The sequence below is a fragment of the Camelus dromedarius genome, chromosome 30 (assembly GCF_036321535.1).
Source record: "Camelus dromedarius isolate mCamDro1 chromosome 30, mCamDro1.pat, whole genome shotgun sequence".
Taxonomy (NCBI): domain Eukaryota; kingdom Metazoa; phylum Chordata; class Mammalia; order Artiodactyla; family Camelidae; genus Camelus; species Camelus dromedarius.
Genome location: NC_087465.1, coordinates 752,449 through 779,529, shown reverse-complemented (window position 1 = coordinate 779,529; position 27,081 = coordinate 752,449). Strand labels below are relative to the sequence as shown.

The 27,081-nt window shown below is 56.5% G+C and overlaps 1 long non-coding RNA gene across 1 annotated transcript; it reads right to left on the bottom strand.

Moving 5' to 3' along the window:
* Positions 1–4: 4 nt before the first annotated feature.
* On the bottom strand, positions 5–26,526 carry LOC135319671 (uncharacterized). The gene is made up of 3 exons (XR_010378464.1): positions 23,740–26,526; positions 21,897–22,173; positions 5–424 (listed from the first exon to the last, which is right to left on the bottom strand). It is a non-coding gene; the product is annotated as an uncharacterized LOC135319671 (long non-coding RNA).
* Between the last annotated feature and the right edge of the window lie 555 nt (positions 26,527–27,081).

The following is a 27,081-nucleotide window of genomic DNA, read 5'->3' as shown; positions in this document are numbered from 1 at the left end:
CGTCCCCCGGCGGGCGCCGTTTGATACAGCGCGGGCCGTCCCCCCGGGGGCTCTGCTCAACACTGGGAGAGACGGGCGCCGGGGCGCACGCGGAGCCGCCGGGCCGGGGGTGTGCGGAGGGACAAGGGCTGCTCAGCCGGCCGCACGCTGTGGGATTCCGTCCCTGAGCACCGGGAAAGGGCAGGTTCACGGAGGCGGAGAGCAGCCAGGGGCCGCGAGGACAGGGTGGGCCAGGCGAGGGCGAGTGCTCCGGTAGAGCCGCCTTGGGGGTCGGGGGGGTGTCTTGTCATGAGGAGCCTCTGTCTCCCCGTCTGGTCAGAACCCTGGCTGCGGGAACACTGCTTCGGTCCTGCGAGGGTCAGCACCGGAAGAAACGAGCAAAAGGCACCGGGAACTTCATTATTTTTTATAAGCGCAGGAGAATCTACAAGGAAATAAAATATTTAGGGAAAAAATTAGACCCGAATTTAATCCCAACGTAATAAAATTAATGAACAAAACAGAGACACCTGGCTCACATTTACACCTTCCGTTTCAACGTGAGAGCTTAAATTAACGTTCAGGCTGGCAGCAGACAGCGACAATGCACTCGACGGCCGTTCAGGAAGCTACATTTTGTTCGTGGTTTTTTATCACAATACCCCACCCCCTCGGGCGACGTCCCACATGAACATCACACTATAGGACAGCACCTGTAACAAGGACGGAAGCAGCTAAGCGTGATAAGAACAAAACTGGGGTTCGAATTTCTTTTTCACTGGAGAAACACTTTAAATAAAGTAAGAAATTTAAACTGATTTGATTTGGAAAATATGTGTCTTTTCAGTAAGATCCGGGCTTTAAAGCAAAAGTAAGGTTTCACTTAAAGGACTTTTCTCCTTTTTGGCCCCAGGCATTTAATTAGAAGCACAATTCACCACGTGTGGCAACTTCGGTCCCAAATGTGCTATTTCTTTAAGCATCACACGTACGAGAGGGTCTGGCTGGTTGACGATAAACTGAGGTAACGTTCAGGATACTTTTGTTTGCAGACAGAAACGGAGAACTTAAGATGATAATTGGAATGATAGAGTTTCACTCGCATCTAAGGCTAAAGCTTGGCTATATTCACTCCCCCAGCATCACTGTCACCTTTGGGTGACGGGGACGGAGTGAAGGCTCCCTCAGGTCAGCTCGGCACTGGCTGGCTGGGAGCTTCAGGCCAGGGGCTGAGCAGACAGGGCACAGCGGACGCTCAGGTCCCTGCATCTCAACTCATGTAAACCATCTGTCCCCCACGTCTAAGCGCACTTCCATCTCCCAGCCAGCCCCACCATCAATTTGAAGACCGTGGCTACACTGATTTCAAAGAACAGACTGGATGTGTCTACTTAATGGATTTTTTTTTCTAAACTGAACAGTGAGCCTATTAATCCAAACTCTTGTGGGTAAAAAAAAAAAAAAAAAAAAATCGCAGTGCAACGGTTACCATTGACTCTTACTCTTAACCCAGGAGAACTCCAGCGCCCGAGAACCACCCATAACCAGCTGTGTGCAAACCCAACTTGGCGAGTCCCACTGATTAACCAGGATCACACCAAGGAAGTTTCCTAAACTTTCCAGCCAGATTTAACATGAAAAAAAGAAGAGACATAGCACACCCTGGCAGTGTAGCATCAATATTATTTTTTAAACAATTTAAGATTTGTCTCTTTATCTCCACTCCCAAATGCATTAACTTGGAACCAAAATGATTAAACCTTCGAGAGTGACACATAATCTAAAAATAAGAGAAATGGGGGTGATCTGTAATCACAGGCATCGAGGAATTTCTTCTTGCGTTTTCAGCACACACTGACTTTGAAGAAAGGGCAGGGGCCCCTAAGGAGCATTTTCAGGTTTAGACCCACCAGCTGTTCCATTAGGGACTCGTTCTCGCTATTTTCGTAGGAGCAAATCATTTAGTCTTCAGGATAAAGGATATTTTTGCCTCCTCCAGGCCACTCCGTGACTTTCCGTCCCTGCGCCCCCCCACGGCCAGTTTCCCTGCTCCACGTTACCACATGGTACCACCTTGCCCAGTGCCAGGCGAGGTGTCTGGATGCCCACGTTGGTTCGGCCCCATCTCAGTGTGACAGGACCTGCTAGGGGAAGCGGCCGAGATCCCGGTGCTGCCGGCGGTCACTTGCTGCTCCCGGCGTTTGGAAAGCAGCCTTGCTTTTTGAACCTACAGATCAATAATCAGACGCAGACATGGGCTCCAGGACCGTCTTCTGGTATTTGCCGTTGAGCATACAATTCCTTTACGCATAGGACGTTCACTTGGACCCTGGCTTCGGGGCCTTGGGAGCCCGACCTCCTCCAGCACGAGCGACAAGACAGCCCAGCAAGGAAGCAGCCCACACGCTGGGTTCTGACGAGGATGGACAGTTGCCAAGACCCCCACAAGCTGTAAAGAATGCTCCTTCTCCTTTTATTCTTCCTACCTATTCCTCAAAGGCGGACGGTGGCGGTGACCCAACCAGGAGGGACCCTGACGCCTCACGGGGCCCCCGGGCCAGGCGGGCGTCCGGCAGCAGTGACCACGGCTGGCACAGTAAGATCTCAACAACAGGCTTCTGGCGAGCGTTACTAATAAGAACAAGTATTAATATCAGTGATGTCATTTCGCAGCACATTCCGATCACAGCCAGTCTAGGACCCGTCTGCACCTCTACCATTTCATACGTCAAAGAAAACACACCTGCGCTGAACTGGCATCTTGCTGGAGAATGGCACCTGACAAAACTTATTTATGGGACCAATTTTCGTTTTCGTTCTCAGATGCCACATGTCTCGGCTCGAGCCCTCGGGGGTCAGACACTCTGTTCTGACACGCGAGCCCCCTGACTTGTACACCCATCACCCCAGGCCCTGCTGTCGCATGGGGTTCTCCGTGTGTCTGTCTGTGTCCAGGCTTCCCTCTTCTTACAAAGACACCGGTCATGTTGGATGAGACCCCCTCTGAACTTGGTCGCTTCTGCAAAGACCTTGTTCCCAACAAGGCCAGGCCACTGGGGCCCAGGCTGGGCGCGTGCTTGTCCTCCTGGCCTCACAAGTCTCTGGGCCTGGCCAGCATGCAAAGCGGGCCCTGTCTTGGATGGGGAGCTCAGCAGGTCCTGCGGGGAACCCCTGAGGCACCCCCCACTGCTGTTTCCACCGTGACAGACCCGTCTCACCCGGTAAGTGCCCTGGGCTATGCAGCCCCGTGGGAACGTGGTGGTCGCCTCCAGGCCGTTCCTGTCCCGAGGCCCCCCCGCCCACGTGCAGGCCTCCGCCCAGGAGGTTGGAGACCCCGGACTGGCTGCCGGCCACAGAGCCTGCACCTGCCCGGGGAGCTGCTCCGGCGTCCTCGCCCTCGTGCGCCCTGGGAGCCGGAGGAGGGCTTCTCGCAGGCAGCGTGCTGCTGGGCGCTGTGCTGTATCCTTTCCCGCCAGCTTCTGTCTGTTCTGGCACATGCAGGGCCACCGAGGGCTGTCAGCGGCAGGCAGGGCTTGGGTGGGCCGTGTCGCCACGTGCTTGTCTGGGTCCTCGCTCTCCTTCCTTGGTTTTCATGTTCTTGCCTTTCTGTGGGTCACATGCACACTTTCAGGATCCAGTGCTTTTGAGTCAACATGTCCAGAGGAGCCCCCAGCCCTCCCAGCCTGAAGTCAGTGCCACCAGGAGCCCCATCACGGGCCCCCTTCCCCTGCGGCTGCTTCCAGGATCTGGACCTGGGAGCCCTCGGAGAGGGCCTGGCCTCCAGGACTCCGGTCTGGTCCCCCCTGCCCGCCCCCGCCCCTGCTGGCGGGGTGCAGAGGGGTGGGCTCCCCGGGACCCAGGTCACTGGAGGCAGCCGGGAACCCGATCTCCCCCTCCCAGGATTAGACCTGAGCCTACTGGCGGACCTGGGAACACAGCCACTGCCAATAACATCATTTCCACGAGAAAACGAAATCTGCCTTTGAAACAACCAACTTACAAACCAGCTGTATGATCACCACGTGGCCCTAAACTGCGAAGTCCCTCCGCTGACAGCTGCGTGAGTAACAAGTTCGTCCCAGCAAAGCTGCTGCTTAGGAAATACCGCTGTTGAGAAGAGGACCCGCCCGGAGGAGCAGGCGTCCTGCACACTTTCCTCTCTGGCTCTTGTGTGTCTGTGGGACCGCGTCCCCATGCCCCCAGGCCCCTCCCCGCTCTCGGGCTGGGGAGTCCACTGCTCTGTGCGGACCTGAACACCCAGAAGGAGCCGGCTCACAGACAGCAGAGCTGAGCATTCGTGTGTCTGTCCGGCAGGAACAGAGAGGCAGGCTTGAGTGTGTCTGGAAATATCAAGTCCCCTGACTGGTAATTTAAAAAAAGAGAGAAAAAAGAAAGCTGGACTTGAATATCCGTGTGAAGATCTTGCCCTGCAAACCCTACACATCGTCGTCCATGAAGGAACCACATGTGACGTGGTCCCGGGTCTGCTGGGCCTCACGTGGCGGGAGCCGAACCACAGAAAACAAAAGTGGCCGCAGAGCCACTGATGTCAAAGCAAAGGGGAGGATGAGGTCATGGCACCTGCGTTTGTCTGCTGAGCCGAGACCGGCTTACTCCTCCGGGACCTGGGGTGCTTTGCGGGGACAGGTGAGAGTCCACTGAACACAGTTCTCCCTACTGAGGTCAGAGCGCACAGATAGCATATGACCTCACCTCTCCTAAGGAGCCAAAAAATAGCACACGTCAGCTTATTTACAGAAACAGACTCACAGACACAGGAAACAAACACGGTTTCCAAAGGGGAGGGGGAGGGCGGATAAATCAGGAGTGGGGGATTAGCAGATACAAACTACTGTGTGCAAAGCAGATAAACAACAAGGGCCTGCTGTAGAGCACAGGGAGCTAGATTTAATTTCATGCAATGACATACAATGGAAAAGAATCTGAGAAATGTTCACATGCACACATGTATATGTGCAACCGAATTGCTTTGCTGGACACCTGACACTAACATTCCCAGTCGACTACCCTTCAAGAGAATTCTTTTTTCAAACCCAGACCTTTGAACATTGTATCAGAGCTTCCTAGAGCCAGCCTGCTTTTACAAGCAGCAGACCCAGTACAAAGCATGAGGAAGTTAACTTTAATCTTAATCAAGAAGAAACACAGAAGATGACCACAGTCTTCTAGCTCTTAAGGTGTCAGAGGTGAAGAGAATGCATGCTAGTTCTAGAAATGTCCTGATTCCCCAGCAGGAAGGGAACTCCGTCAGGTGGACACGGGCGTGAGTCAGAGGGCCTGTCCCGCCCCCGCTCTGCGCGGCCCGTGACCTCCCACCGTGACAGGCACTGGCATCCTGGCCCACCTGCCCCCTGCCCCCTCCGGGGGCTCTTGCAGAACCCAAGTAAAGGCGTGTCTGTAAGGAGGGCGCCCGTGGTCCTCAGGCATCGGTGGGTTTCTTTCTAACACAAAGTTTAATTTTAGCGTCACTGCTTAGAAAATAATTTCGAAGCAGCATATGGACCCAGCTGTTTCTGTTTGGTGTAGTTTTGAACTTGAAGTGAATTACATCTTCCTTTAAAAGGAGGCCACTTTCTCCCTCTCTGTGAAAGCAGAAGTCAAATAATTACAAATTGATAATAAACATGCCCGAACTTTCTTCTCCGACCGAAACCCCAGGCCTCTGTCTGTGACCCCTACTCGCACTGGGTCTCCCATTTCTTAGGAGACAACTTTCATCTGTTCCAAAGTATGAACTTAATGCATAAACACCGTTTGGGTTTTAACACTCTGTTTAGTTTGATGAACAAGAAGAAGAAGGAAAAAAGAAAGAAAGAAAATGCTACCAAAATCGAACGGTCACACTCCAGGCAGAACAAGGTTTGCTATAAGGCGACCTATTGGCTCGGTAACGTTGGAAAGGAAAGTGGACGTCTCACAGTTCACTGTCAGGGCAGAGAGTGTGGGGCTTTGGCCTGTTTTCCAGCATTAGAAGATCATGATATATAGTGACCTTTAAATGTGTGGCAATGCTGTCCAAGGGGTTTTTGCAATAATGAGAATGTTCTGGAATCAGTGCTGACCAGCATAGTGGCCACGACACACGTACACGCTGACCACACGACATGTGGCTGGTCCACTAGGAGCTGAACTGTCCATGTGACTCAGCTTTAAGTCCTTCAGAATTAAACAGCCCCTGCGGTCAGCGCCGTGTTGGGCAGTTCAGCTGCAGAGAAGACTGGGCAACAGAAGGGATTAAAGTCTGCACGACAAGTAACAGACCTGCGCAGGAGAGAGCACAGGGGGAGGCGGGGGCCGCGGGGCGGACGGAGGAGGGTCACACTGGCAAAGACCTCTTGACACCGGCCCCCGATGGCCACGGAGGCCGCCCTGAAGCACGTCCCTGGGGATGGGGTTCTAACCACGCAGGGCTTCCCCGGCAAACCGAGGTGTTGGAAGGAAGTCACACACGAGGGAAGCCCTGACAACCGCCAGGCAGACAGGCAGGTGAGCGAGAGGTCAGGATCGCCTGGGGGTTAAAGAAGCCCCGCAGGGTGGACACCCGTCACAACGCGTCTGTCCAAACCCAGAGGCTGCGCACCAGAGAGCGGGCCCTGGAGTGAGCCGCAGACCCGGGTCTCACGATGCGTCAGTGTGGTTCAGGGACTGTGACAGACCTGCCACCTGGGGGGTGCTGACCATGGGCGGGGGGTGAGCAGGACGCAGGAGGGGCGTGGGAAATCTCGGCTTCTTCCTCTCAGTTCTGCGGTGAACTTAGGGCTGTCCTGAAACATAAGGTCTGTTAGGAAAACGTCTCAGAGGGTTAAGAAGGAGGGGACCAAGATGTGGCGCGAGGGGTTCCAGAGAGCAGACGGAGCAGTCTGAGTCCCGTGTGGGGGCAGAGGGGCGAGGCGTGCACTGGAAGTGGGGGGCAGGGGGGCTGGAAGGTGGGCGAGAGAAGTGGGATGGCTCCCTTGTAACCATTTGAAAGCATGGAGGTCAGTCTGCTGAGAGAGACGTGTCTAACATACGGGCTGCAGGGGCATTTGTAGAAAGCGACATCGTCTTTCATGACAGTGGGAACAGCCTGCTGTCTGAGGGGCTGGTGTGTTACTGCTCACTTAGCAAGTGACCGATGGCACAGCACTCTTGGATCAAGGAGCCACCCCGTGGTCCAGACTGTCCGTCCTCTCACCGCCTCAGCCCCCCACCGCTCCCCCAGCCCCTCTGTTTCACAGCTGCCGGCGCAGCAGTAACCAGGCCCACATCCCTGCCGGGCAGCGTGGGCAGCAGCTTCTCAGAGACAGAGCGTCTGACGGTGGAAAGGTTACGGCCGGTGGGGGACGCTGAGCCTGGTGTGGACGCCGGTGGGCGTGGCATCTCAGTGCGAGGACTGTCGGGAAAACGGCCGAGGACGTGACGGGGTGGGTCCCACCGTGGGCTTGGCCTCCACACCTCTCACTTACAGCCCCCGGGGGCCGTGAGGCTGTGGAGCCCCTCCCAGCGAGGGGCCCTGGCTTCCAGGGAGCAGGCGTCAGGAGAAGAGACGGAAACCCGCAGACCCTCCAACAGGCCTGCGCGAAACCGACTTTTTATGCTGACGTCGTCTGAAATTTTTTAAACCGTCATCAGGCTCCACGCGGACAGACGCTGGTCCTTTCCAGAGAGCTCACTGAATCTCCACCTCGTCATGGCCTGAGCCGGCCTTGCAGGGACAGTGAGGCCAGGCTGAGCCAACGCCCTGGCGCCCAGCCCTCACCTCCCTGCGGGGCAGGCCCCCCACCCCACCCAGCACGGGCCAGGGTGACGCTGTGCTCAGGAATGCGGCACCTGTGATGGCAGAGCAGAGAAGAGCGGTCACCTGTCCCGCCTGATCCACCCAGGTAGGAGGGGGTATGTGGTCACGGCTGGGATGTGGCTTTGGCCTGGGGACCCAAGCGGGAAGCTGGCACCTGCGGGAGGAATGCGGTGCAGGCCCCAGCCTGCCAGCTCCTCCGGCAAAGGGCCCTCCTCTTCCCCGAACCTCCTGCCTGGTCGCTGATGCTGCCACAGGACAATGACCCCTGCTGTTATTTGAGCACTGATGCCGCAAGGTCTGTTGAGAAAGTCCTGCTCTGTTACCCACAAGGAATCTGAGCCTTAAGGCTCCATCTTTCCTCCTCAGAGAAACAGTCAGGGATGCAAAGGGTTAAAGCAGGAAGAGGGTGCAGCTGTGGCACTGCAGCTGCCCCGGCTGGGCGCTTCCGCCCAGGGTCCCCTCATATGTAAACAGCATGCGGGAAGAAAATATATACGGACCCACATGCGCACACATACATACATGCTCACATACATACATGCTCACATACACATGCTCACATATACACCCATGTATACGTGCATACACAATGCACACATATACACACACGTGCAACACACATGCAGATATATACACAACATACATACACACAGGCATACAGAGACACACACACATGCACATGCACACACGTACACATTAGGTACACACACACTCCTATGGCCTCGCCCAGCCCCACACGAGTCTCCAGAAGGTGCCTGACTTGTGTGCAGTGGGAGGCACAGAGGGACAGAAGGACACTGGTGGGGTCACCCACCCAGAGCCAGGGTGGGGACGGTCTAGGGGGGCACTTGTCCTTCTCGGCCCCACAGGCAGGGCTCAGGGGTGGAGGCCCGGGAGGGTGCTGCCCCGACGGTGCTGCTGGCGGAGCCCCGGCCCCGCCCCGCCATCAACATCACCTTTGCGTGAACCTCAGCGTTGCTCTCACATCCCACTTTTTCTCCGCAATTCATTGAACAAATCATTACGGTGGTAAAATGTCAAATGCTGTTTTCCTTGGCAGCTACAGAGCCTGGGGGAGAAAGTGCACTCCTGTCACTCTCTTGAGAGCTGGCAGGGGAACCGGAACGTTAAAGACATCAAGACGGCAAGACTCGGCGAGCGGATTTGAAGTACAGCCGCGTCCAGGGCGCTGTCCACTGGGAGGGACGCTCCCCGTCCCCAGACGGCGTGCCCACCGTGCCTTCCCTCACCAGCACGGCTCCCTGGGAAGCCCGCCCTCCGCACATCAGAAGCCCTTCTGTCGCCGGGGCCACCCCGAGAACAGGCTTGAAATCGGCTGGAGGCAGTGGGTCAGGAGAGGAGGCTGGATGTGGTCTCAGGGGAGCAGACAGAGGAAGCTGGGCACGGCTCAGACCCAGCTCTGGCAGCCACAGCGGGACCGCAGGCCTGGACCTCAGGACAGTGCCATCTCCAGAGCATCTCAAGGGCTCCCCGGCTCCCTGCCGACCCCAGGGTCTTGGAGCTGAAGTTCCCAAGGGGCCCAAAGCTCCACACGCTGGATTAAAACCAAGATGATAGTGATTCGGGACACCCGGTCATCAGCCCGGCTCACTGAGTGAAGATGGTGAACATCCAGGCTGGGGCTCCGGCCGGGCCCCTGGCGGGGAGGAAGAAGGAGGCGAGATTTCCCATCGTCCACGTCTTGGCCGGCGGAGGGTCAGCACGGGCCAACCGTCACATAGCGGTGGGGAATTCTGAGAGCATCTTTCTGCCTGGGGCCTGGGGCTCTGGAAACGGCTGCCTGTCAGGGTCCCCAGCACCCAGTTCACACACAAACCCCACTGGGAGCTCAAAGAGCCACCATGTCTGCTTCCAGCTGCACCAGAACAAGCTAGGGGTTCAGAACAACAGACGTGTAGCTCACAGTGATGGAGGTGGGAGTCCCGCTCATGTCCCACTGGCTGAGTCTGGGGCGGCCGAGCTGCGTGGAGACGCCAGCTCCTACGCTCCCAGGGTCTGGGGACCATCACACCAGGAACCAAACACGCACTTGTGCAGACTCGTAGCCCTTGCTTTTAACGTCTGCATCGTACCAAAAAATCCCAATACACCTTGTGCTCACCAAAACTCGCCCACAATGTGAGAAACACCAGGGATTCTCTTAAGAGAGTAATGTGTTTGCTACCAGGTCATCAAAACAACTTTTAAAAAGAAAGATCCAATTTTTTTCCTTTGCCAAATATGGGGCGTTCTCTGCTGGTGACCCCAGCCTCCTCCTTTTGGAGCTGCTATCAAAATATTAATGAATATTTACATCAAACAGCGGAAAGAGAACGCTGGCCCCGCGTGTGAGCAGTGGACCAGGAGTCCCCGGACTGTCCACATCTGTGCCTTAGGCAGCGAGCGGCTCGGGAGCGAAGGAGGGGCAAGGCGCTGAGGGGGCTGCCACCAAGAGAAAACTGCTCTGCCTTGAAGCGCTCCAAGCAGGGGCTGGAGAGGGTGACAGCCCTCCGTGGGCGGGGGGACAGCAGTGCCCCGGCCCCGGCTGGAAGCTCGCAGCGGCAAGCCCCGGAGCTCTGCTCAGGAAGTCTCTACGTCGCCGCGTTTCGTTACATTTCAGGCGAAGAGATACCACTGGTTCCAGTCACTTCCCATCACAAGACTCCACTCTCATCCTCGTCAGCTTCTCCAAGGCAGGAAAGGGCGAGAGGAAAGAAAACGGAGCAGGAAAACATGCCGCTGGTTCACCTCAGGTCTTGTGTCCGTAGCGGAGGGTCCGCAGCTGGGAGACCATCAAAGCGGTGTCCGCCTTCACACAAGCCGGATTTGAATGTGTATTTAAAGACTGAGGAAGGGGGTTTTTTGGCGTCGACCTTACATGGTCCACACGGATTTTGCCCCCGTAGTAGATTTCCGTCATTGCAAGAACCCACGGGTAGGAGCTAAAAAGTAAGACCTTACCCACCCGGAGCTGCTAGAAACCAGTCTGCAACTTAATTCTTCTCTCCCCGTTTTTTAAAACCTGAAATAGAGTTGACTTACAGCACTGTGCTAGTTTCTGGTGTTCGGCACGGTGGCTCAGTTACTACATCGCCACACACACACTCTTTTTCACCGCGGGTCACTATTACACGACAGAAGGAGGCTCAGACATAGAACCCAGACGCGTGGTTACTGGGGGCGGGGGTGGGGCGGGGGGGTAAACTGGGAGTCTGGGGCCTGCGGATACTGACTTAGCTCCTCCTAATCCACATCCTCTTATGTGAATTGCTTCTCTTCGAGGTGACCATCCAGGCAAGACACGCACACACAGATGGACAACAGCAGTGGCAGTGGTCTGGAGGCAGGGTTCTCTCTGCCGAGAGCCGGGGGATCTCTGGTGTAGACTGTGTGCTTTCCTCCCCCACACCTGGGCCCCCCTCGCCCGCACACCTGCTGACCTGAAGCCCCGGTCTCTCCGCCCACTTGGAGGGGGCTGTGGGCTGTTCTGCCTCCGTCCCCACCCACCTCCCACCCTGGGAATTCACTGAGGTCCCGTGTTTGCCAGGAGCCCATCCGCGGCCAGCGCCCCCTTCCCACTGTCCCCTCCCTCGGGGTGTGGAGGTGGGAGCACGCCATCCCCCCGACTTCAAACCCTGTTCCCGAACCTTCCGTGTCTCACTTTGTGCCACAGTTTCCATTCCTTTTGGCAGCTAAGACGGCTCATACATAACGAAGTGAATGCAGGGCTTCCCTGACTCCAGGAGGAGAACGGAGCAGGAAAAATAACTTGCAGTGTCGATGTATTCGTGTTAACTTTATCCTGCAGTCCTCCAGGTAAACGTCACGTTGGCACCGTTCATCCCAGGGGAGTACTAACCGTGTGCAGTGAGAATTCGTTCCAACCAGCACATCTTATCTTTCAGGGCAACTGAATTTTAGATTATTCGTATGCACATCTCTCCCAGTTTCCTCTGAGCAGGCGTTAACATGTCGGACGGACAGAATGTCAGATCTGCATGTATTGAACGTCTAGTCTGTAAACCTACTAAGTCAAGCAGAATCATCTAATAACGTTAGCACACGCTGTCCCCACATACGAAGCGTTTTTTAAAATACAAATGCACACTGAACGTCAGCGTCATCCGTGACTAGCTCTAGATGGACGGCACAGGGTGGACTTTGGACAAAGCTGTTGTTAAGTGGACGATCTTCTCCCCTTATGAGGAGCTCATACCTCAACAGACTCACCAGAAGTTACAAATACCCTGGGTCAAAAGTGCCTTCAGCTCTCCTGACCTCCCAAGCATCGCAGCTCGGCCCAGCCCACCCGACCCGTGCTCAGAGCACTCGGAAGAGACTGGGGGTGGCCGCCCAGCGTCACAAGCCGTGTCTACTGTATCGCTGCCCGGGGAAGGGGCAAAATTCAAACTTCAACGTCTGGTTTCCACTGACTGTGGATCATTTTCACACCATCTAAAGTCAAAAACATCCTAAGTCAGACCACCTCAAGTCGGGGACTGTCTGCAGCGACATGACTACTGAACGTGTCTGCAGCCCAGGCTCAGTCATCACCGGACAGCCCCCCAGAATGAAGGCAGAGGCGGCGCCCACGATGGGCCTCACTGGGTCTCACGTGGACTTCCATCCTGGCTGCTGGAGGCTGTCACCTTCTGCACTTTTCAGATGAGGACACAGAGGGGTAGATGAGGCTGGAAACATGTTCAAGTCCCACAGAGAGTGAAGGGGAAGCTCGCCACGTCCAGGCCCTGAAGTGTTAATGCCAGGAGGGGAGCTGCCCTGCCGTCCAGGGTCCAGGGGAGGCTGTGCTGCTGGGTGGCGGGGCGGCCAGTGAGACCAGCCGCTCTCTCCTGAGCCGTGAGCGCCCGGAAGGGGGCCCCAGGCCCGTGTAGGCCTCTCTCTGCGTGCACGTCTTCGCCGGCGGCTTCTTGCAGGAGGAGCCCGATGCTGCCGTCCGCTGGGTCCGTCTGACTTGCCCCGCACGCTGCTGCTCTCCTTAGGGCTGGGTCCTTCACAGCAGCGGGCCAGACACTAAGAGATGTGTCGGGAGAGGGTCGTTAGTAGCGAGGTACTCTGTCCTGAAACAAATACATCACCGTCGGCTGTGGCAAAAAGCCGGGGTTCCGCTTAGAACACAAGCAGGTCAGCCCCACTGACTCATCGGCCAAGCACAGGGCACCTCCTGACGGCTGCTGGGCTGCAGGGGCACCGCCCCAGGTGGGGGACTCCCGAAGCCCAGGTGTGCATGGAAAACATCCTGGGAGGGAAAAGCCCAGACGTGCCTCCCTGCAAAACAGAGCAGGGCCCTGAGCGAGCCCAGGCCCGGCCATATCTGGTCTCCGCTTCCAGAAAGCACGCGATCACCTTGAACAGGCGCGTCTCGGGGCAGGCCGAACGTGGAAACTGAAACAAGCCAGAATCTCCGGAGCTCGTCATGCAGACTCGAATCCGGCGACCAAGGAGGTAAGGCGTCCAGTTTGAGGCCGGCCACACCCGCAGCGGGGCTGGCAGTGACCCTCAGACACTCAGAAGCCCCCACGCTTTTCTCCTGCTGGGAGTCACCGGACCGGGAACCCCCCCCCCCAGGTGTCACCCTGGACTCAGGAAAGGGCAGGATGCCTGGCTGTTTCAATATGAAGGTGCGGGTGCCCCCAGTGTTCTTAAACAGCTGCTCATAAGTCCAGTCTCTCTCGAGACACACCAAGCTCCTTATGGGCCAGGATTCTAATGTTTACTGTCTTCAGGGGTGAATGCATGGCCGAGAGCAGATGCCCCCAGATGCTCATGTAACTGAATCAAACAGTGGAGTTTGGGCCTCCTCTGCAAGCCTGAACCAGAGAGGGCAGCCATGGGGGAGAGGACACACAGCTTTGCAGCAGTGGTTCTCGATGAAGGTTAAGAAACCCAGACCCCCGCCTGTTCCCCAGTGCAGGGACCCAGGTGTACGCCCAGCGCTTAAGAATCATGTGACACGACCTCCTTTCAGAATGAGGGTGGCAGGAGCGTCGCCCTGGGGAGAACAGAGAACAGGGACTTTAGAGAAGATAACACAGAGTGTGCGCGCGCATGCACACACACACACACACACACACACACACAAATACACACGACACACACACATGCCACACACACACGACACACACACGACGCTGCCTGTGTGCCTGGGGTTTCCTTCCCTCCCGGGTCGAGCTGCGTGGCTGCCACGGTCACAGAGGGAAACCTGCAAACCTCCCGCCGCGCTCTGTACGCGGATGGGGACAGCGCTGTCCAGGGAGCCCACAGCTTGCTCCTCGCGCCCAACCCAGCAAGACGCGTCACGCCTGCGCGGTGGACGGCGCGCGTCCAGGTTTGCGGAACGGCCGCTCAGAGCAGATGTCTGTTCTTTCCCTTTTGTCTCTCGGTTCGGTTAGTTACCACGTCTTGGCACGTCGTCTACCTCGGCACCGAGAAAGGAGTCAGTGCTTTGTTAGATGACTGGAAGCCGACACGCTGCTTCTCCTTAGAACGGTGAGGCTTTCTGACTGGCCTTTAAAAGGAAAAATGTACAGGAATGAAACCGTCACATTATTCCGCATTTTGCTCACACCAGTTGATACGGTAAAGTTTATCTTCTTCCTCAAATAAATGACCCAGATGCTGCCAGACGCTGTATCAACAGACACTACCTTTCCTGAGCCGGAGAAGAGACTGCATTCTGCAACACGTGTGCTCACGGTAACAGGTGCCCGAGCGTTCTGGCCAGAGCTGCAGCCCCCGAGAGGAAAGACAGAGGGGGCACCGCCAGTGCTGCCCCTACCGCCTGCGGCCCTTCCCCGTGGGCCTGCATGTCAGACATCCTCTCGGGTGGGCAAGACCACGTGACTGTTCCACCCTATGAGTCACAAGTCCCAGCCAAACACGTAGCTGCCAACGCAGGACCTTCCAGGGGTCTTTCTCCCTGTGACCCCCCGCCGACCGCTTTCAGGATGGTGCTGGCCCCAGCGGTCTGGCTCTGAAGGGCCCGAGCGGCAGAGCCCCTCCTTGCAGAACTGCCCGGCGCGCAGCCTGTCCGAGGGTGAGCTGCTGCATCCCGAGCTGCGGCCTGGGCCGGCGACTGGTCCCCGCAGCACAGCCGGCCTTGCGCCCCCAGCTCCTCCTCGCGCCGGGTCAGCCGGGCAGCTCCCCAGCCTGGTCTTCAGCCTCTCAGCTCCGTCCCAGGTCCGGTGAAAATGTGCATCATCTTACCCGTCTCCCTTCCCAAAGCCCCCGGCGCGCCCCAGGCACACAGACGCAGCCCGCCCGCCCGACGGCGGAGGGGCGGTCCTCACAGCCCACGTCCCCTCAGATCCCACACGGGCCTCCATCCACCCCGCCTCTAGCCCAGGCGAATGCAGGCCAATCGCTCCTCCAAGTCCGTCTACTAGTGGATGAGAAATAAGACGGAAGCACACAAAGCAGACAACAGGAATCAAACTTGAAGTCAAACCAGCTGAGTCCTCAAAATTATGTCACACAATCTGGCCCACAATTGAGTAAAACCGATGCCTTTAGCACACCTGATGCTCAGTAAACACTCCGTGAATAGATGAAACACAGAAGGAGCAGGTCGAGGTTCTGATACACTCCCTCAGTCTTCTCCCCAGGGCTTGCTTTCTGGAAGAACTCCCACCGGACTGAGTCACGGCCGGGGGTGGAGATGGCTGCCTGTCTGACTGTCTGTCTGTCTGCCTGCCAGGAAGCCTGAGGAGCTTCGATCTCAAGGATCTTACGTCGCATGTGCTGAACCCGCTGCTTTTTCCAGGGTTAACCAGAGAGAACTCTTTCTGGGCAGCAAACGCCTTTGCAAACTACATGTGTAGAATAGAGTTTACAAGTTATTGAAAACAATCCATTTGGAAATGTCTCAGCTGCTATTTTGTTTAAAGACGGAGCACTCAGACTGAAATCAAGTCTGAACTCAATCTAAACATCCTCCAACAGGGAGCTGTCGCCCCCGCCCACCGCCTTTCCTCCCAGTGCCGCGAGCACAGAGGACCAGACGCAGAGCCGCCCGCAGGCAGCACAGGGCTCCGTCACCAGCCCCAGCCCCAGCGTGGCGGTGGCCCTGCTGCCCTGAGGGGGACGCAGGGTCCTGCCGCCGGCCCCCCAGAAGCGGCCCCGAGGTGGGGATCTAAGTGCATGGAGTTTACTTGGGATGTGATCCCAAAACACCCTGAGAAAGTGCAAAGTCAAGACAGAAAAAAGAGCTAAGTCAACAAAAGAGGATGGTGGTCCCGCGGCCAGGGGGGCTCCCCTCAGTGCAGACCCGGGGGGCCAGCCCAGCACCACCTCCGCCTCCCCAAGGGGAGCCCTGAGAAATGGGCAGGGCGTCTGCGTGCCTGCGTCTTTGTAACTCAAGTCTCCTTTCAAGAAAAAAAAAAAACTCGGGGTCAGTGGTACGGTGCATACCTAGCGGGCACGGGGTCCTGGGTTCAGCCCCCAGGACCTCCTCCACTGAATAAGTAAATAGACCTAATTACCCCTCCTCGCTCCCCCAGAAACCTCAGCCTTGCTGGAAGGATTCTCACGTCCGTCTGCCAGCGTCCCGCCCTGGACGTGTCCCCGAGGGTCACCGTGCTCGCTGACAGAGGTGGACAGGAGGGCGGGGCGGGGCTGCTCTGTGTGCCTGGCAGGACAGCGGGACCCGGCTCGCTCACTGTCCTGCAGGGGGGCTGCCCGTGCCCTCGCCTGGCTGCGGCCACGGGTCCCTGTTTGCTCCTATTCATCACCTTCCGAGGATGCACTTGCCCCCTTGGATTTGGGGCCGCCTGCTCTTCCACTGGGCTGTGTAAAGCAGCGTGAGGACCCCACGATGTTCCTGGCGCGTCTCCTTGGCTCTGCGGGCTCGCACGGGTGAGGAAAAGCGGGCGGAACTCAATGTCCACAACGAGTGTAGCCAGAAGTCAGGCGGGCATAGCGTCCACCTTGCAGACCGAGGGACAAACTCCCAGCAGCGAGCAAAGGGCTTCAGTCCCAGAGCCGGGCAGGGCCCCAGCGGGGGCTGCGCGACCGTCCACTTACTGCTCATTTCTTCCCAGTTTTAGGAAACACAAATCTTCTCAAAGAATAGAAAACAGAGACCAGCGATCACCTCGTTTTCTGAGACCATCGTGAATCTCACACCAACGCCGGACAAGCGCACCACCGAAACGGAGGTTTCCAGACCAGTCTCTCCCCGGACGGACATAAAGGTTTTACACAATGTACTAGCGAGTAAACCCAGTGTTACAAAAAGCAGAATGCTTGTGCAAACTTAAAAATGCTTGTTTTCTCTGCGGCGTCAAGTTAGGTTTCTCAGTGCAGGACGAGCTACTGGGGGCGAGCAGGCTGCTTCCTCGGTCAGAGCGGCCAATGATGGAGCCGTCACTGAGATCCCTGCACCCACTTTTCCAGCGCATTTAAAATACGGCCGTCTCCATTCCCCCTCTTTCAACTGCTCTCGAATGTCCCGTGACACATCTCCAGTCTTGGCCGCATTCTCCGCCAGGCCCCAGGCGGGCTGGGCCTGAAAGAGATCAGAACCCAGTGAGTGAATCCGGGGACACCCCTGCGCGTCCGACGTGGGGGAGCTCCTGAAATGATCTCGGTGCCCCTTCTTTGAAGACGGCACCATCTGTGGCAGGTGAGTTTTTCCCACATCCACCTCAGATTTTTCACCGTGTCCTCAAAATCTGTGCCCACTGATACGAGTCTCTGCTCCGTCTGCTTGTTCTGATGAAGCTCTGGGCTCCTCTCCCCTCTCCTGTGGCTGAGCTCAACTCCTCCCCGCCTGTCCCTCCAAAACAGGTGAGCCGGCGCCCCCCGCCCCGCCCCCCGTGTCTAAGGACCAGCCCTGACGGCTGGTCAGGGGCTTGTCCGTAGCTCAGACAGGAGCCCACTCGGCCTCGTGGAGGCACACGGGTCCCGGGCTAGTCAGCCTCGCACGTTGTTAACTGTGTCGGAAATGCTCTAAAATGCAGGACGCACCTTTTTTCAGCAGGAGGAAGGAACTGACGCGCTGAGGGGCCGCGGTTTTCCAAGGGCTCCTGGAAACGCCACGCTCAGGTGGCAAACAGTCCGTCAGGCTAATTAGAAGAAGCCTGAGGTCTTTCCCAGGGGGAGCACCCGGCAGGCCGCGCTCCACACAGGTCCCTGTCCTTCATTGCCACGATGAAAACCACTAAAGCAGGGTTTTCACCATAAAACACGACACTGAGACTGTCCTCGGGGGTGTCCCCGTTGTCCACTACAGTTAGACTTTTATTCATAAACACACACACTGTTCTGAGACGTCTTGGGCAAGTCAGTGAGCCCCGGGGCGTGCAAATGCGTTCACCCTGCCACGCGATCCCTGCTCACTGACAGCTGAATGGGTTGTCCTGAGGGCAAGCCTTCCGTGCACGCGGTCCCGGCTGACAAGCTGCGCCTCGGTTATGCCCCTACACCAGGTATGAATCTCAGTCACATCACTCAAGTTCCCACTTTAACGTGACTATAAACCACCCCGTGACCTGTCGGGGCCCCTGCACGCAGAAACCCGCCAGAAATCACGGCAAGCCCGGGGGAATCCTCACGCTCGTGGGCCAGGAGACGGCGGAGAGCGCGAACACGGAGGTCTGACGCCTCGGGGCTGACGCAAACCCACAGAAGCGCTTGCGACGCACGTGTGATTAAGACGACTGTTTCCAAGACGCCCTCCATCCTAAGTCTAAAACGTAACATGCTCCCATTGAAAACCGGGTGGGGCAACTTTGAAATTGGGTGAATCCCCTCAAAAACCAAAGAAACAAGAAAAATTCTGGGGAAAAAGGAAAAAAGTGGGCGCTGATGCTTCCAGAACATAATCAGGGAATAAAGCCATGACGATTAGATGGCGCGGGCCTCAGGCAACAGCGACCAGGCAGAGCAACGGGGCAGAGTCAGAACTCCTGGTGCAGACCCCAGCACACCTGTGAACGTCGTGTGTCATACCGGAATCACTTCACGCTGTAGGAGAAGAATGAAGGTCACTCAGTGACTGACGTTACGACGAACGAGTCGTCACCTGGGGGAGAAAATGCAGAATTCACACCAAGGACACGAGATGAATCAGCCACGTCGGCCACGAGCGAAGATGGAAAAGGACTATGAGGAACATGGAGAGAACTGTTTTCTCACATCAGAGGAGCAAAGGCGTCGGTAGCTATGAGACACACTCAGAAGCCGTGCACAGGATTAACACGCTTTGTTACATAAAAATGAAGCGCTCATGTCGAAACATCGTAAGTGAGAAGCAAAGGCAGAGGGCAGGCTGGAAAAAAAAACACTTGATCCACAGAGAAAAGGCCTGTTTCCTAACGCATAGAGATTCCATAAACTCATGGAAAATAAGCCAAAGACATAACAGTTGACAAAAGATGACAGTCAAGCAGTTCCTAAACACACGAAAAAGAGCTCAGTTCCCTGTGAGACTGGGTGCAAAGGAAAGCCGCATGGAAATTCAACTTTTCACCTCCCAGCTGACAACAAAGGTCAAAGGCCCGACGGGACGCGGCTTGGCTGGGCGTCCAGGCTTTTGGCGAGAACGCACGTTGCCCACCGTCTGCAGGGCAGAGACATCAGCCCCCATCACAACGCGCAGACCCGCTGAGCCCGAGACCCCGCTTGCAGGTTCATTTTGCGGATGCGTCTGTACCACGGGGGCGGGAACGTGTCAGGGTGGAAACACTGGTCGTAGCTACAAGATTGGAGAACACCTGACTGTTCTCGGAGAGGGAATGTTTATTGCATTGTGTTACATCCAGAAGATGGAGTATCTCACAGCTGTGGAGGGTGAACATCTAGATGCACAGATGGGAGACGCTCCAGGAAATGGTGAAACAGGAAGAGAGCTGAGAACAGGGTTTCAGGAACACGTGAATAGACAGCTACCTTGCAAATCCTAAAACACCTGCTTTAAAGGCGACACCTTTTAGTGCATGTGCTGCATAAAACAGCCAGGAACAAACAAGGAGAGTTGCCACCCCGGCAGCAGAGCTCATGGGTGACAGCCGTTTACTAACTTGACAGTGGTCACCAGAGGTCCCCCGTGCCAAACACTCTCCAGGTTCCGGGTCACTTAGAGGAAGACAAGCCCACCCCTCGTGCCACCGGGGAGCACGGCCGCATCTCCGGCTGCCCCGCCGGCTCCGTTTGCTCCTGTGACGTCCTCTGATCTTGTGGCTCCAGGTGCCACCTGAACATCCACAGTCCCCATACCTTTACCTCCAGCCCGGCCTGCTCCCCCAAAGCCCAGACTTCGGAACCCACTTGCCACCTTCACTTGGATGCTGTGTTAGACCCCAAGGGCTGTGGTGGCAGGTACACAGACGGGCAGCTCAGACAACGGAAATGTACCCTCAGTCCCGCAGCCGGAAGTTCCCAGGGAACATGTTGGGGGCTGGTTCCTCCAAGGGCACAGGGACAAACCTGCGTTCCGGGGCTTTGCTGGTGTCCTTGGCGTCCCTGGTTTGTAGGAGACCTCACTGTCACGTGGCCTCCCCCATGTGGACATCCATGTCCAAAGGTCTCCTTTATAAGCACCCCCTTACAATGGAACATCTCACCTCCACTGATGACATCTACAGGGGCCCCACCCCCAAATACCATCACAGTCTGAAGTCCTGGGAATGAGGACGGCAGTGCAGGAATTTCTGGGGGCACAACTCAACCCAAAGCAGGTGCCTCTCGAAAACACAAGGTTGCACGTCCCACACCAACCTCCACTCCTGCTTCTCAATGGGGGCAATTCTCCTCCCAGAGCAAAACCACCGCGGAGCTGGCCGGCGCCCCCTGTGATGAGGTGCAAAGGGGCAGGCTGTTGAGAGACATCGAAACAGCTGAGCAGCCACCGAAGCTCGGACTCTGTCTTAATTTCCTTCTCAGGATGTGTCTGGGATGCTGGGAAAGCCACATGAAGTGGGGAGGAGCCCGCGTTCCACCTGCGACCCTGCGGGGAGCTGGTCCCCGGGGAGCTCACCCTGTAGCTCATAAAGCAACGTCTGTGTAAATGTTACGTTTTACAACCTCTCCATTTCACCTTAGAAAGTATTTATTTAGGTGGTTCCCATACCTCGGCTGTCGTGACTAATTCTGTAAGGAACACGGGGTACAGGCCTCTCTGCAAGACGGTGTTTTCATTTCCTTTGGATAAATGAGCAGGAGTGCAATTGCTGGGTCACATGGAAGTTCTGTTTTTGGGTTTCTGAGGAACCTCCAACTGGTTTCCAATGTCCAGGCAGGCGCTGGCAGCGGCAGTGCTGGGATGCGGCCGCGGGGAGGGCCTGGGGCAGGAGGGAGAGCCGGCCCCCCTGGGGCACGCAGCGCACAAGAGGCCCCGGAAACCTTAGGATGAGCAGAGGGAAGGCTCTTCCAGGAAAATGAAAGGCCTTGGACGGCAGAGGGAAATGCGAACCGGAAGTCGCAGGATGTGAAGTGACAAACAACCTCCTAGTCTCCTGGGCACGCCTGCCCAGGCGGGAGCGCGTCCAGGTCACAGGCTGGCTCCCCTCCTCCTGTCGGTGACCACAGCCCGACGTCCCACACCACACTGCCAGCGGCACACATCAGCTCCGTGAACAAGTGTGCCTCCGGGCAAACCCCCTTCTAATGGCTTACTACCCTTCAAAAAACGCAGTGACGACTTATGCTCAATTCCACTAACACACTTTATGAAATAATTCGGTTACTGCCGTACCACTGAGCCCGTCACCACCGGCCGGTGGTCCCTGGAGGAGGGCGCACATCTGCACCTGCTGCCCGGCGGGGGTGGGCGGAGCTCTGGTCCCAGGCCCTCCAAACGCTCATTAAAGCAGAGCAACAGGAGGCAAACCCTTCCAAAGGCTGATCATTCCAATCTCGCGTCTGATTTTGCAACTCAGTGTGAATTGTTTTCCTCAGACCTCTGCTGTGTTTTGCCCTTGGAGTCAGCCATTCACACTGCTGTGTAAATTATATGAATTAAGAATCACTTGGCTGCATTCCAGTCTGGGAACCTAGTGTCAGGGCATCGTTTAAAAGCCTGTGTTAGGGCTGGAGCCACGACCTGCAAACATGCCTGGCAGTTGGTTCAGGCCCTTTCTTGCCGCGTTACGAGGGTAATTACCTGCAGGAGGGCGAGGAAGGCGGGATGCCAGGTGGCCTGACGGCTTCTCTCCAAGGACGCCTCCAAGAGCACAGGAGGTCTGGACCACTGGGCACGGCGAACGTGTGAGGACGGACACTGCTGGACGCACAGGGCAGCGTCACCCAGGAGCAGGGCACGTCCTGAACAGCAGACAGTCAGTAGGTCAGCAAACTGCTAGGAACTTTAAGTCCAAAACTGCAAGCAGTACCTCAGGCGATGCCAGAGTTCCTCTGCAGTCAGCGGACTCCTACGTTTCCTGGAATAGCATCATTTTAGGAAAGTTAGGAAGGGATCACCTGTTTCTTGTCATTTTTAATTACATTTCCAACTTCCAAAATGCTTCCAACTGCAAATTAGAAGAAAGGTGAGTCCCCAGACTCCAGTCTGGGGTCTCTGAGCATCTGCGGAGCGCCCTGCATGCCTTTAATGCAGGGAGTCCCAGCAGCTCATGGAAGGAGTGTGGGGCTGGCGTGCATTTTTCACAAAAAGGGCTTTCAAGATGAACAGAAGAAGCGCCTCCAAGACCACACCGCCCTGCAGAGCTCAGCGGCAGGGACAGCAATCAGTCCATGCTGTCTTCAGTGGAAGGCTGAGTGCTATTTCTGAAGTGGAATATTCTATTTCTGAAAAACTAGGACAGATTTCCAGGGCAACTGAAGAAAGAGCCTCAGCCCGGGGTTTCCTATCTCAGTATGAAAACGGAAGTGCGAGCTAGGGACCTGCTGTCCCCCTCACCTCTCGTTGGTCCCTAAATGCGTGCACGTTTCCCGTGCGACAGCAGTGGCCAGTCCCCCACACTTAGTAGCGGATAAACTACTGATCTGTGCCCGTGAAATGCCTCACAGTTTGCAGAACACAACTTAGAGCATCTTGACTGCACAGCGTGATGTCAGCCGGGTCCTGCAGGGATTTGGAAGAAGATGCCGGTGGATCAGACCATCGCCACTGTTGGCGACAAGCCTCCCTGTGGTCTCCCAGGGAGACCGTCCGCGCTCACTGTGAGTGATGGACGGACATAGCCCCACCTTTCAAACCCGCGGCCGCCCTCTCGCCCCTATTCCCCACCCCTGCCCGCCCGCCCCACTCCCTCTCAGCAAGGATTGCCCAGGACAAGCAGCGCTCGCTCGTTGTCACCCTCACCCCCTCCAAACGGCTGACCCTCCAGAGCAGTCTCCCCTTTTCAGCATCGTGCCTCCTATCCACCGGGTAGAAGAGGTGGGCGGACTCACCACGTAGCCCTGCGAGGCCGGCCTTCCCTGACAGTGGGGGCCCAGGGACGACAGAGGGTTTGGACTGCGGGCACTGAGAGGTACCGGCAGGGGACAGACAGGGTCGGACAAGTCTCACTTTTCATATAATGAATCAATGAATTCCTAGGTTTGCCAACTAATCAGAATCTTGCTGAGTACTGAAATACATTAAGTGTACCAGCACGGAGTTGTATCTGCCTTGTACACAGTAGGTGCTTAATAACTGTTGAATGGATGGTTGAGTCTGCACTCCAGTGTCGAAGTCCTCGGTGGTGGTGGTCTGAGCGATGGTGCCCTCACGGCCACTGCATGTGCAGCACACAGCAGGCACTCAATGGATGCTCAGGATCTGAGAGAAGCCCCTCCCACCACGCCCACAGGGACGACCACAGTCCAGACGTCACCCGCACGTCAGACCGTCTGCACCAGCACCTTCTGCCGACGGTGCTGTCCACCCCGAGCCTCAAAGTCCTGGGAGCTGTGGGAGCCCAGGGGCCTGGACGCACTGCTCTCTTCTTCTCTGACGGCAAGATATCGCCCAGTGTTTCCCGATAACGTCTGATAACACCCACCTCGAGGGACCAGGAGAAGTAGTGTCCGTCGTACCACAGAGACTGGGCGTGGCTTTACCGACGGCCGGTCACTTACACCCAACAGAGAACCTCGCAGAAGGCGTCCAGCAGGAGAACCACGGCAGCCCCGCTCACCCGGCACGGCCACGTCCACCTGTACTGTAACTATTATTATTTAAGAACGAGGATTAAATTACAGTCTTTGAGCAGAATTTTCAACAGTTTCAAAAAATGGAGGTGGTAAAGGTTTCCATGACTCCTGGGTTTAGCTGCTCAGACCTTTAAAGAGAAAAGCCGTAGAAAGCTGGGGCTGAGGGGTGGAGGGAAGGCCATTTCCGCAGAAACCAAGGTTGCATTTTCCGGAGACACTGAGCCCCGCAAACAGCAGCAGGAGAGGGCCCACCTGCTTCCTGCCTGCACGCAGGCCTATTCACAGCCGGGCCCTTCCCCAGCGAGTGAGCCCGAGGGGCTGGGGCCCTGCTGAGCCCACGCCCACAGAGGGGAGGCGGCCCGGCTGCAGGTGCAGCGCCCGCGGCGCCTGTGGCTTTGCGGTGTCTGAGCTTCTAGGTACCAGTGGCTTCCCATCTGCCTGCTGACCCGAGTGGCCGGGAGCAAGGGCCAGCATCACCCGGGGACACTGGGCGTCCACACCTGGGGGCACTGGGACCTGCCATTCAACCTGCCCACGCGCGCAGAAGAGCAGACGGAGGCCCAAGAACGTCCACGCACCGGCTCCCGCCTTGCCCTCCCACCTCCTCGGGGAAGCCTGCATTCCCCTGGGGAAGTCACACCGCCACCTCCTTGGGCCCCATCTGAGCCCGCTGTCCTGGGGAACCGAGACGCTGACCCAACTGTCCATCCCCCCAAGCCTCCTGCATCCCAGGTGACAGCCCCACACTGAAGCCATGGCTGGCGGGTCCCGGGTTAAAACACAGACGACTGTCACTCCACGGCCGCAGACGGGCAACCAGGCGCAGGGCGCAGGAGGGCGTTGACACCTGTCTAAGACCCCCTTTGCTGGATGTGGCGCGTTCTTCACCCTGAAAAGGAGGCGGTGCGAGCCCTGCGCAGGGGTGACCTCCAAGTTCCTCTGCTGCTGGGCCCCAGCCAGTCTCATCCCCAACCCCCACCCCCAGGGCAGGCCTCCGCGAGGTCAGAGGTCAGGTCCTGAGGCTGCAGACCCGGAGGTCCCGCCAGCCCGGCAGAGCCCTCCTCCCTGATACCCTGAGCACCAGCCAGCCTGGGACGTGTAATTCTGGGCTGTGTGACATCCAGTGCCCTGCACGCACCTCCTCGGCTGGCCGGGAGGACGTTCCCACGGCAGGAGGGGTGCCGGGGGCCGTGGGAATTCTTCCTAAATGGGGGCCTCCGGCTTGCTGGGGGTCTGCTCCTCTCCACCCCGCCCCTCCTGGTCAGTGGCTGCCCCGTCTCTCCACCAGCACCTGGGTGAGGCTATGAAAAAGCACAGCTTCTAGCAATAACGCGACGTGACTGACATCCAAGTCACACCGCACACTTTAAACCCCACTTCCCATAGTCAAGACTCCAGTCCCAAACTGGCAGGCGTGCCTGGGCCTGGACGGTGAGCCGTGTCCCCAGCCCCCTGTTCCTGCTGCATTTGCCCCTGAGCCAGGGGCCTCCGTCCATTCAAGGTGGAGCGTTCGCACCCAGGGCCCTTCGCGGGGATGCCCACGGGGTGAGACTTCATGTCCGGGTGAGACCAAGGTGCCAACGTAGCTAGAAAGCGTGGGGAAAGACCCCGTCCTCCCTCAGCCCCAAGCAGAGGGTGGCCCTCCCGAGAGAGAGACGGTGCCTCAGGGCCTCCAGTCCTGGGAGGGAGCCCAGGGAGGCGGGGGAGCGACAGGCCTGAGTCAGGAGCTCGGGACGGGCTCTCCTGTCACTGAGTTCAGTGACACTGACTGACAGATGGGAAGATGGCTGGGGGTCACCAACACCCCCAGCAACCCTGGCTCGAGTCAGGGGCCTGGATCCCAGACTCGTCTGCCCGACCTGGGCCTCCCCACCCTGCTTCCCTGGGAGCCCCGCTGCCTGCGGCGGCAGGACGTCGGGAGGAGCCCAGACACCTCGAGCGGTGGTGGGGACCTTCTAGAGGAGACGGGCTGGACCTCAAAGTTCCTGGCCACCAACCTCCCCAAAGTTTGCAGCTGAGCTCTTCCCCAAATTAACACAAACCATCTGCCCTAAATAATGCGCTGCAGTGGTTTCCAGAATATCCACAGCTAAGTGACATGATAGAGGAAATTTAAATCATTGTTCCTTGACTGACCTGAGGGAAAAAAGCAGCTCAAGTTTGTCATTTAAACTTACTATTGCATGAAAGACACTTTTTTTCCTTTATTGCTTTTCCTAGCTGTGTCTGAGTAAGATCAAGTCTATTAGACCTCTGGGCATAATTTATGTGAAGTGGTGAGAAGTTAACCTGACTTTATGTATATTTGAAGAAAATGACTATAAAACTCGCTTAAAGTCAACTTAGTCATTAAAAATGTCATTAGTAGACTATGTATGTGTCCCTTTTCTTTCTAAACTTTGCTTTGCCAAGGTGCTCAGTGAGTACTTCTGAGTAAACAGACACCCAGCAGCCGACGGGGACGCACTGGCATAACTTTTCACAGACTCCACCCCACCTGGACCACTCTCCCCAAGAAGCATCCTCTGTCCGCTGCATGCTAATGGAAGTAAATTTTTAGGGACTATATTCCCTGAATCAAGTTCCTGTAGGAAAAATGTTTTGCAAAGAAAAATCTATCTCTTTCTTGTCTTGAATTCTTTATCCAGTAACAAGGATATAAAAGTGATTACTTCCTAATTCAAAAACAAAAGAAAAAAATCAGAAAAAGACAATAAATATTTTAAAAGGAAGAAAAAAACTGAATGAGAGGTTATATTAATTCAGTCAGCCATTCAACAAAAATTAAATGTCTCCTATGTAAAGGATTCTGGGGATACAGGAACAAATAAATCATAATTTCTGCCTTCAGAAAGTTTATAATCTAACTGAGGAACTGAGGAAATAAGCGAGTAAACAGGAAATTAATTATAAGCGGGTGTAGGGGGGGCACGGACGACAGAGCTGACAGATGTGATGCCGGCCAGTGGGGGATGCCCACATCAACCGAGCCCAGAAACAGCGATGGGCACTGCAACAGGAAGGTGACAAAGGGCACCTCACAGCCTGAGGGGTCAGGAGAGGCTCCTCCAGAGAGGGCACGCCCAACTCAGTTTGTGAGGGTGACTGCGATCGAGGAGAAAAGGTGAAGAGTGAACAGACCAGTAGAGGAAACAGAATGAACAGGCAGAGGGGCAGGGGGGCTCCAGGCA